Below are 9,683 nucleotides of genomic sequence, written 5' to 3'. Positions count from 1 at the left end.
GCTTTCCTTTAATAATCTATAAAAGCTTTCGAGACGCATTTCTTTTGTTGAAGTTACTCTGATAAAAATCATTTTCAAAAACATAACCAACACTCCTTCAAATTCTTGGGAAAAATTTCAACAGCACCTCCCCAAAGATTGGAGTTTACCACCCGTCACGGGTTTCCTCAAACCAATCTAAGTACCACATCAGCATTTCAATTTAATGGTTTTCACATTCGTCTTTCAAAACCGATCATTATAAACCTCAATCTAAATCCAAGGTCACCATGACCAAACATCATAGCACCCATCTCTCGAACACGACAACTTGCACTCAATCATCATCTAAATCCGATTACGCATCAATGATAATTTTCTCATCCGTTTCAGAACCATCAAGGCTCACAGCCGTAATTAATTCCAATTATCTAGAATCATTATCTGCATAAGCTCACTAAACTTTTAAGTACTCAAAGCATAAGGCATTTCTAATCATACCCCACTTTTCCTTATTATTACCATACTATGCTAACGCTTTAGCAAGCTTCCGCTACGCCACTTTGATTTCTCGTCAAGTATTAACTCCATCACTTATTTTCTCAAGTACCCAACCACAACTTAGCATGACTGGTATTTCAAATCAACGTTTCTAAATCCATCATTTAGGACCATTTCTTATCTATTTAAATCAAGGAACTAAAAGTCACAGGTTCAATCCGTTTTACCAAAAATCTAGAAATCAACCAACTACAAAACAAACACAACACATCATTCTCAACAGAAAATTATTTACATCACAGGCATTCATCCATTTGTATTAAGGCAATTCCTTACTCGGACCATCCGGTTTGCTTCTCAGTCTAATATTAAGCTCGACATTCTCAGTTTAACTGTACAGGCGGTATTATAAAATCATGCACTGTCCTTTAAGCTTGATGATAATAATTACCTCAATCTTACTATCGCAATCGGCCCGTATCCTGACTCTCTCCTTGTTGGCAATTTCTTGATACATGTCCTGGTAACCCGCACTTGTAACATACACCTAACCCCAATCGGCACGGCCTATTTGGGTGATGACTTCCACACCTCTGACAGCTCAAAACATTAGAAGCAGCCGCTGCCCGTTTTCCCTTACCGCTTCTTTGGGACTCCTCACTCGTCGCAAAGTCATTTCGCCTTTGAGAAAAACGTTGTGGGTATCCTCTTCTCTTAAACTCTTGACCCCTTGTTACGTATTCTTGATTGTGCTCCCTGCGGTGGGACTCCCGACGGTCATTCTTCGCCTCAACAGCCTTCCTCACACATTCTTCAGCAATACGGCTCTTGTTCACAAGTTCGGAGAAGACCCTAATCTCCATCGGTCCAACGGAGCTCAGGATTTCACTTCGAAGTCCTCCCTCATGCTTAATACACTTCCATTCCTCGAAGTCTCCCGGAGCTCCCTGACACATGCGGGAAAATCTAAATAGCTCCTCAAATTTGTCTGTATACTCAGATACGGACATAACACCTTGCTTCAACCGTAGTAACTCCAATTCCTTGGCTGTCCTGGCAGAATTTGGAAAGTACTTCTTATAGAATTCCACCTGGAAGGCATCCCAAGTGATAGGATCATTCTCCTGTTGTAGGAGACGTCGAGCCCCTTACCACCAATGCGATGCTTCTCCCGTGAGCAGATAGGTAGCAAATTCAACACGTTGCTCTTCAGGCACCAACTGCGCTTGCAGTGCTCGCTCCATGGCCTGAAACCAAGTATCAGCTTCAGTCGAATCGGTGGTTCCCTTGAACTTAGGTGGATTAACCTTTAAGAAAGTTGCTAGTGTCATCGGGCCCTGAGCTACACTTCCACTATTGCCATTATTGTTTATCTGTTGCCCAAGAGCCTCCACAGTGGCCTGCATAGCAGCAGCCATATTCTCCAACGCCGCCATAAGGTTTACCGGGTTATTCGGGTTGACTTCCGGTTCCTGCGTGCTAGTACGATCTCTCTCACGTCCCCGACCGGGTCCACGAGACGCCATCTGGTTCCTATACACACCAAACAATCGATATCAAGTTGATCAGTCTCAATATCGGAAGTATAGTGCTTCAAAGTACCAAAAGTACACTCATGGACTTCATGCTAGATGTATCAGTTAGATACCCTAACTAGCACAGGCACAGACTCAGAGTATGCATTGAAGCATAAGCAGTTCCATCCCTCAGGCTCACGAGGACGAACTGCTCTGATACCATAATGTAACACCCTAATATTCAAATCCTTATGCTCGAGTCATAAGTCAATGATGGCTTTGCCGTGACCCGGCAATAACTCAGCCATCCGGCTCATGGTCCAATCAAGAGCCAGCCATTTATCAATAAATATAGCCCTTCGGCTCATGGCATACACGGTACTCCCACCGTCATCCTCCATATCTCATAATCATCGTTGATCATCATTGATCATAACTTTTCCCCTTGCTTCACTCGCAAGTTACCACATCCCCTAGCTCCTTTCTCATTGCTAGGCATATCATAATGATTTAATACATAAGGGGGTGAGATCGGATGCTTAGAAGTATGAGATTTGGATTTTAATACTCAAAAATCAACTTTGGGATGAAAACAGGGCCACGCGTACGCGTACTCCACGCGCACGCATGGATGGCCACAAAGCTCATCGACGCGTATGCGTCATACACGCGGACACGTGGATTGAAACACAGCCAGACGACGCGTACGCGTCAGCCACGCGTACGCGTGGGTGTATTTGCGCCCCAGGCACAAAACTGGCACAACTCTGGCACAACTCTCGGGAAAATGGCTGGGCATTGGGTGCAGCGCATCGACGCGCACGCGCACACCACGCGCACGCGTGGATGGTGCCTTCTCGAAGAACGACGCGTACGCGCCAAGTGCGCCTACGCGTGGAGGGTTATTCTGCTAAAAATTTTCTAAGTTAAAAGCTGCAGAATTCACAGATTCAACCCCCAATCTTCCGACAGACATAACTTATTTTAAATCGTTTTTCACCCGTTCTTCGAACGACATGGACATCCCGGATCCAATTTCATTTCTAAACAGATTTGGCACAAAACAAAGATCCGTAGTCCAAGTTATGTCCCGTCAATGTATGCCCAAAAACCATGTTTTTCATATAAAACCACAAAGTGCCATTTTCAAAACAAGCCATTTTCAACTCCTTTCAAAATCAACCAAAACATGCCAATTTCAACCCTTTTTGAAACCATCAAAATATACCAAAATCAACATCAAGCCTCCTCAACTCATACATTAACACTTTACCACGAATCACAAAACCATCATATAACCATCTTTACCCATTTCAAGCAAATGGCTAAATTACAAACATATCAACATGTCATACATCCTTCCTCATCTCAATTTCCAACAATACTATCTCCAATCAACCATCATTATACATAATCAATATCATAATCACTATCACGTGGTTTCACCCACAAATCAACCTTAATCATTCCTCAAGCATATATCACAATATATATACCTCTCATGCATCATCATACCATCAAGACATCAATAATCATAATCACATATATGACCACATAATATTTCTCAACCCAAAACCAAACATACTTCATCTACATAATTTCACCCTTCAACTCCTCAAACCTTATTATTCAACAATCAACCCATTCATTCGCATATTCATTATATGAAATTCATCCAATCACTTGTGTCATCATACAATGCATACATCAACTTACCTCCCTTACCTCTTTTCGGCCTCCGGCCCAAAATTTACGGCCTCCGGTCCAATTTCACAATTTAAATGCATAAACCACAAATTAATACTCATTACCCAATACATCAAATTTTCAATACACCAAGCATACAAGGCCACACAATTCTCAACCCAATCATCAATTCACATTACATACCAACTATGCATATTAGCATCAACCATTTACACAATCCAAACTTAATCCTATGGGCATCTAGCCTAGGAATTCTCATCACACCACACGGTACTTAAATGAAACTTAAACCGTACCTCTTGTAGCCAAATTAATTGAGTCTCTTCTTTGGAAGTCTCCACCAACCTTAGCCCCAAGCCTCACCAAAGCTCCTCAAGCAACACCAATCTTCCAATTGTGCACCAAGATCATCAAATACACTAACATAACCAATATCACATACATACATCAACCTAGGGCTCATAAAAATCACAAATCACAAGGGTTTGAGCATTTCTTACCTCAGCCCATATGAAGTAGGGATAGAACCCACTTGGAATCCATGTTGGAGTATCCCTAAACACCCAAAATCATAAGATTTCAACACTAACTACCCAAAAACGTGTAACAGAGGGGAATTTCGAAAACTGGGCAGAGATAAATGGAATACTCACCACAAAACTTAGATAGAAATGTAGAGGATGAGAAGAGCGACGCGTGGCCGCAAACAGCTCGTCAATCGGAGCTCCGTAGCTCAAGTTATGGTGGTTTGAAGATCAAAGAGAGTTAGGTTTTCTCTCTTCTCTTCTCTCTTCTTAATTCAGCGCCCCAACCCTTCTTTTTAGGGTAAAATGAGCTGAAATGCTCATAACTAATGTTTATATATGTTGGGTCTTGGGCCCACTTAGGCCCGGTTCACTTATTTTTGTCCGTTGGCCCAATTTTGGGCCAAAACCTTTAAGATTAGCGCTCCAAATCGCACTTTAAATATTTCTACCTCCCCTAATCATAATTCCTCATTTCTTAATATTATTTACTCATAATCAATTTTCTCAGCTGCAGTACCTGACAGGTCTCAGCCGGTACTGCCGGTCAAAATTTCACTGCGCGCTTTTACGCAGAAAACTATGTCTTCCGACTCGGAAAAATTCACTGAATCCAAATATCATATTTAAATCATCAAATTCTAATTGCCAAATCTTCCAACCATATTCGCTCCTCCTTAACTTATTATTTAATTAAATTTCGGTTAGACCGGATATTACACAAACACTTAACAAAAGCACTATTAAATAACAAAAAATAAATAAATAACTCTCTGTATACTGGTGTGCACGTCATATATTGCTAGCCAAATTTAGCTATAAATCAGCAGCCTCTTCTCCGGTATCGATGGCGTCAAGCATGGGTTCTTTTAAGTCACCATCTTTGGTCAACGAAATACCTTCAACATCACGATTAGACAAATCAGTCAGATTTGGTTGGAGGAAAAGTTCGACCTCACAGTGTTCATTGTATTCACCCATGTCAAACAAATCTCTCGGCTTCACATGGACTACTACACTCCAGTCCTTATCGACTTCATCGTCCACATAGTATACAAGGCGAGCCTCGGATGAAAAAAAATAAATAACTCTCTGTATACTAGTGTGCACATCATATATTGCTAGCCAAATTTAGCTATAAATCAGCAGCCTCTTCTCCGGTATCGATGGCGTCAAGCATAGGTTCTTCTAAGTCGCCATCTTTGGTCAACAAAATACCTTCAACATCACGATTAGACAAATCAGTCAGATTTGGTTGGAGGGAAAGTTCGACCTCACAGTGTTCATTGTATTCACCCATGTCAAACAAATCTCTCGGCTTCACATGGACTACTACACTCCAGTCCTTATTGACTTCATCGTCCACATAGTATACAAGTCGAGCCTCGGATGCAAGAATATACGGCTCGTCATCTTCACAATCACCAGTGTGTATCGGATTACTAAAATTGACACAGGTGTGTCCCAAAATGTCTTGCTTTATGCCTCTACCAGACATGGTGTCTGCCCAGATGCATCTAAACAAGGCCACAGAAAATTGACCACTGTAATTCAGCTCAATGATGTCTACCAATCTCCCATAATACGAGACGCCACCAACAGCCATGTTACTGTCACGAGCGCTTGCATAACTTCTAGTGTCAGAAGTGACACAAACCCCGCTATTATGGGTTCTCATTTCATCCTCTCTTGATAGGGTTCTAAACATGAATCCGTTGACATTGTACGCATTAAAGCGCTTTGCCTGAATATTGGGGCTACATGCGAGCCATTGCGTTTCTCTCGGGTGCATAGTACTTCCCAATGGTATCTACCAATGAAATATAATTTTTATTCAGTTGAGAAACAGAAGGAAAGATACTATCAAAACTATAAATGGAATAGCCATACAGTAGAAACAACCTCATGCTTGAACCACTCGGCGAATTCTCTGTGGACAACCTTGTCAATGTAGGCTTCATTTCTTTTTCCAATACTTCGTAGCTCTCTTTTTATGCTAGCTCTAAAATCCCTAGACATACCACATGGATTTATTGTCAAATGGTTTAATTAAATATTGCTTTCGGGTACTAATTCATCCGAGCTGAAATAACTGCACTTACTCTAAAAAATTCTCCATAGCTGTGCAATTGACCAATACGTGACGGTGTGCTTGAAGTCTCTCGGTTGGTGAAAGATTCATACATGCCGAAGCCCCTACCGCTTTGCCAATCGGTGGGAACATGCTTGTCACGGTAACAGTCACATCTTCGCTCGGTCGATCATCAACACGCAATGGTCGATTGATCCTGCTCTCAACATTATCCAGATATCGTGAACAGAAAGTGAGAATCTCATTGGATAAGTAGCCCTCGGCAATTGATCCTTCCGATGTTGCCCTATTACGCACGTACTGCTTGAGACGACATAGGTACCTTTACGAGCAAGATATGTGTGTTAGGTTGTTAGCTTTCAAAATAAGGTCAATGTAAAATTAGTCCTTTAGTTACCTTTTGATTGGATACATCCACCTATAATGCACCGGGCCCCCTAGGCGTACCTCTTCGACCAAATGCACAGTTAGGTGTACCATTACTGTGAAGAAAGATGGTGGAAAAATTATCTCCAGTTGACACAGAGTGAGGACAACATGTTCCTGTAGGAGAAGAAGTTGTTGAGGGTCTATAGATTTACTGCATAGTCGTCGAAAGAAAGTTGATAAATCAGACAGGACGACTGCCACTGGGGCTTCCAATACATTCCTTGATGCAATTGGGAGAAGATGTTCCATGAGAATGTGGTTGTCGTGACTTTTCAAGCCATATAGTTTTCGCTACTGTAGGTCAACATAGCGGGATATGTTGCTCGAATGACCATCTGGGAAGACCACATTCTTTAAATTCCTAAGAAAGACGTCCTTCTGTGAATTCGACATGGAGAATATTGCAGTGGGATACTTTTCATCTTCCCAAGGCCAGAGTTCACGCCTAATTCCCATAAGCTGGAGGTCTTTTCGAGCTTTGAGGTTGTCCTTGGATTTACCACTGTCGTTCAGTATCGTGTTCATTATGTTGTCACACACATTTTTCTCTATGTGCATCACGTCCAGATTGTGACGCAATAAATTATATTCCCAATATGGTAGTTCAAAGAATATATTCCTCTTTTTCCAAGGAGACACATCTTGTAATGCAACCTGTTGTTCGCGTGATCTTTTACCGACAACCGTTAGCACCTTCCCATACCTGACATGCACATGATCCAACTGTCTCAAAATATCTCCACCCGAAAATGTTACAGGGAGACCTCTCACCTCTACATTGCCATCAAATCTGTCCCGGTCCTGCCGAAATCTGTGGCCTTGACTATCAGAAAGCGCCGATGACCCATGAAACACCATTTCTGACTGAAAGTGAGTCGTTTAGGCTCAGCATCCAAGTTGCACGTACGACAAGCTCTCCCACCATACGTATTCCACCCAGATAAGTTGTCCAACCCTGGAAAATTACTAATTGTCCACATCAACGCAGCATGCATCTTAAATATTTTTTTCTCGCTTGTGTCATATGTATCAACACCACCCCACAGCTGCTTCAACTCTTCTATCAAGGGCTGTAGGTAGACATCTATGTCATTACTAGGCATATTGGGACCGAGAATAATCATAGACAGCAAGAAAGAGCTGGGTTTCACACAAATCCATGGGGGTAAGTTGAAGGGGATGTAGATCACGGGCCAGATCGAGTACCTTGAGCTGGGATTTACGAAAGGATTAAAGCCACCGCTAGCTAAGGCTAAGCGAACGCTGCACGGATCGCCACTGAAGTCAGTATATCTTCTATCAAATGCCTTCCATGCCTTTCCGTCCCTTTGATGCCTCAAAAAACCATCTGAGTTAGGACCTTTCTTGTGTCACAACATGTCATTCGATGTCTTGCTGGACATGAACATCCGCTGTAGTCGTGGAACAAGGGGAAAGTAACGAAGAACCTTCGTCGCCTGAGGCTTCCCATTCTTCTTAACAACTACATTGATTTGTACAATGGAATTCCTCTGAGTCTTCTGCTTCCATCTCGACGTCCCACATCGCTTACACCTAGATAGTTCTTGGTCGCTGCCTTGATATAGCATGCAGTCATTCGGACATGCATCTATCTTCTTATACGCAATGCCGACCTTTCGTATGATCTTCTTCGCATCATGCAGTGAGGCCAGAATCTTTGCATGCTCAAAGGCCTCACCCAGTAGCTCTAGTACCATACCGAAAGCCTTGTCGCTTACTCCGCACAGGCACTTTATATGGTATAGCCTCACCAAGAAAGACAGCTTCGAGAATTTTGCACATCCCGGGTACAATTCCTGCTCTCCATCCTGAAGCAGCTCTTCAAAATTACGGGCTGCTTGACTAGGTTCACTGTACAGATACGGCAACTCCTCGGCGTCCCCCCAGAATCTATGTTGCCTGAGTCTTCTTTATTGGGAATAAAACCTGGCAAGTTGAATGCCTCATGAAGCATGTCGCACATTGGATCTTGGCAGACGCTACTCAGGTCAGCTTCTTGTGTCTCAGTAGATCTCTCTCCTACGCGTCACTCACCGTGATGTAACCAAAAGGTATACTTAGCAGGAAATAATTTTAACAGCAGATGATCGTAGGCATCCTCTCTAGATTGGTAAAGCCGGAACCCACATGAAGGACATGGACAATGTATCATCCCATCAGATGATGCATTCGCAAATGCAAAGTCCAAAAATTTGTTCAAGCTAGCCCTGTATTCGATACTACCTCGAGGCTTTGAGATTCAACTCTTATCTATATCTACTTTAATGGAATCGTATAAATGAATGAATAAAACTCTAATAGGGAAATACAATGAAGAAAATAGTTAAAAAAACTCGAGCAAAGTGTCCGAAGGCATATATTAGAATTATCACAGTTATTTAATGGGAGAGTAATAAGATATTTTAATTCAATAAGTAATCCTATAGAGAGAACGGGAGAATAACTTGGGAATGAAACAGAATTAAAGGATCTTTTATCCGAGATAATAGATAGCATATAAATGGTATATGAAAGGTTGCTTACTCATAGTCTAATTCTGCACTGCTAAAAAAGTACTAGTGTAAAGAAGTTCTGGTTCCAAAGCGAAAAAATGAAATGAAAAACAAGAGCTTCCTTTGTAAAAAAAGAAAAAGGAGGGGGAGGAACAGTAGTTAGAGAGTAAAAATATAAAAAACAAAAATATAAATAATAGCAAAAAATTGAACAAAAAAACAACAAAGCCTTTTTTCCAATTCATGTACTGGGTGAAATAAATTTCACAATGCTTTGGTGAGCAAAAATTAATAGGTTACAAAGCTTCATAGCTTGGCAGTGTCTCGGAATTTGTGATCAAAACCTCGTTTGTTTAACTTAAAGGGATGATGATATGGTATATATATGCCAAAAAGAGGCACGTGCCACTGACATGAACTC

The sequence above is a fragment of the Arachis stenosperma genome, chromosome 4 (genome assembly GCF_014773155.1).
Source record: "Arachis stenosperma cultivar V10309 chromosome 4, arast.V10309.gnm1.PFL2, whole genome shotgun sequence".
Lineage (NCBI taxonomy): Eukaryota > Viridiplantae > Streptophyta > Magnoliopsida > Fabales > Fabaceae > Arachis > Arachis stenosperma.
This window is presented reverse-complemented; position numbering follows the sequence as displayed.